Source organism: Chrysochloris asiatica, unplaced genomic scaffold (assembly GCF_000296735.1).
Source record: "Chrysochloris asiatica unplaced genomic scaffold, ChrAsi1.0 scaffold00069, whole genome shotgun sequence".
NCBI classification, from domain to species: Eukaryota; Metazoa; Chordata; class Mammalia; order Afrosoricida; family Chrysochloridae; genus Chrysochloris; species Chrysochloris asiatica.
The window spans coordinates 10,074,358-10,077,087 of NW_006408587.1; positions in this window are offsets into that span (position 1 = coordinate 10,074,358).

Genomic DNA, 2,730 nt, shown 5'->3' on the forward strand with positions numbered 1-2,730 from the left:
AATACGTCTGAAGTATGAGAGATGAAGTTTGGCCATCTTGGCCTCCAAGGATGTGTGTTTATGTGTGTGTGTGTATATATATGTATATATATATATCCTGGTGTAGTGCTGTCGATCAATGCACTGGACTGCAAAGTCAGTTTGAACCACAAGGTAGGCAGTTTAAGTTCATCAGCCACTCCTATGGCTCTGAACCAACTTGACCACACAACAACAACATATATAGTGTGTGTGTTTATGAGTATTTGACCTGAAAGCTGTGATGTTTTCGTCTATCTGTGAACATTAAGTCTCCCATTCCTCCGTAGTGAACTTTGGGATCTAAATCAATAATGATAGCATTCTGTCAATGACATTTCATACACACATCTAAATAATCACTAATATATTCAAGAAAAATGACTTTTGTAAAGAATGGAAGCTAAGATTTTATGTATAGACCAATGTAGATGATGTTCTTAGAAGGGAGTTGACAGGCAATAAGCATAAATTATCACAAGAAAGCGAAGAAAGGGCCCAATAAATTATGGAAGAGATTAAGGAGCCTGATTTTGATTATCAATTCACAGCTGTTAAAGTTTATGACAGTCTTTTAGGGTTGCTGCCTTTCTCTAGACTCAGTGAAATTATTTAGAAATTGCTCCTCAAACACATTCATACATTCTGAGACCATGGTTTTGCAGGAGGATATGATTTTCCTCATTCAAGGCAACTGACTCTGTTGCTAAGAACTTAAGAGACAAACCTTTAGTTAAATGGTAGACTGGGCATATTGCTTTTTCTCCCTTGAGCATGCATTGATACAGGAAGTCAAATCTACTTTCAACTCTGGGGCATATGTCAATAGTATCTGTTTTATTTCTGTTCCTTTCTCAAATTTCAAGGTGGTCTGTATGGTCTCAGTAAAACTCATCCTTCCTCTGAACTTGCTTTTCAAAACTGGAACCATATTTTATTTTCTCATCCACATTCATTCAGTGAATAATTATTGTGAGTACCTGTTGTATACTAGGCACTATTCTAGGCAGTCAGGATGAATTGTTAACTAGCCATTGTCGTGTTCAAAAGGTCTACTGGGAAATGAAGACATGTTCTGGGTATGTATTTTGCCTAAAAGTCACCCCAAACAAACTTAGTACTGAGAACAAATCCCATCATTGATTTTGCTCATAAATCAGTTAATTTGGGCAGAGCTCACCTGTTAGTTCCACTTTACTCCATGCATTCTGGGGGAAGTTCAAACACTAGAAGCTGGAATCATCTGAAGTCTCTCTCATTAGCCTGTCTGGGAGTTGTTGGTGACTGTCAACTGAGACTTTCCTTGGAGTTGTGCCCAGAACACCTAAATGTGGCCTGTGTATAGTTTGCCCACATCTTTACTGCCTGGTGATCAGGTTCTAAGCGAGAGTATCCCAAAAGAGAAAGAAGTTGCTTGGCATTTTCTTTAGCTTCAGAAATTACACAGCATTATTTCTGCTGTATTCTAGCCCTCAAGGCAGTGATAAAAACAAACAACAACAACAAAAAAAAAAACAGTCATATTTAAGGGGAGGGAGAGTAGACACTACTTCTTCATTGGGCGTCAATATGTGGACAGGCATTAAAAACACAAGTTATCGACAATTACCGGGCAACGGGAAAAGTACTAAGGAGGAAGGGTAAGCACTGTGGCAGAGTTTGCACTCTGGATTAACACCTAACTGAATGGTGGGAGCCAGAAAAGTCTTCTTAAAATGGATTATATGCAATCAAACTTCTGAGCGGTGAGCTGGAATTAGCCAGGGGAATGGAGGCAGTATGGTGGAAACAGTGGTACATGTAGAGGAAAGTGATAGAAAATGACAAAGTTAGCAAATTTTAAGAGTTAGGATTGATGGGACTTGGTGATTAACTACTGGCTGGTGGGAAGGAGAGAAAGGAGTCAAGGGTAAGAACAAGAATTCTGCTTTGATAAACTGGGTGGTATCATTCACGTTCATGGGACAAAACAAGAGGAAGAGTTTAGGGACATGGGCAAAAGACATGCTGATGGATTCTACTCTGAATTTAGATTGTGTATGGGACATCTTGATGGCACTCAACAACAATAAATGGAATGTTCAGACTTGATGGCACTTAACAACAACAATTCCAATTGGCAATTGGATTTAAATGACTAGAAGTCATACAAGAAGCCTGAGTTTTGAAAAGGATTGGAGAGTCGTTAGTGTATAAAATTTATAGATGATAATTAAAGACTTGGGTGAACAGAGTTAAAAGAAGCCAAGATCAGGAAGGATGGCATCATGGAAGCCAAGGGAAGAGTGTTTAAAGAAGGAGAGGATGACGAGCAATAGTAGAGCCTCTTGAGAAGTCAAATAATTTTAGCATTGAAGAGGCTGTTGGATAACTTAGACAACTGGACCCTGAAGCTCTGCTCTTCCCTGCATCCTCTATGACAATGCTGTTAGGTGCCCTATGCACAACAGAATGAAGCATTGCCTGGTGCTGCACTCTTCCTCATGATTGTTGCACTTGAGTCAATTGCTGCTACTACTGTGTCAATTATCTCATGGGGTGTCTTTCCCTTTTTGCTCATCCTCCATTTTACCAAGCATTATGTCCTTCTCTCTCTGGTAGCGTAGTGGTTACAAATTGGGCTGCGAACCGCAAGGTCCACAGTTTGAAACTACCAGCTGCTCCGCGGGAGAAAGATGAGGCGATCTGCTCCCGTAAAGATTTACAGCCTCG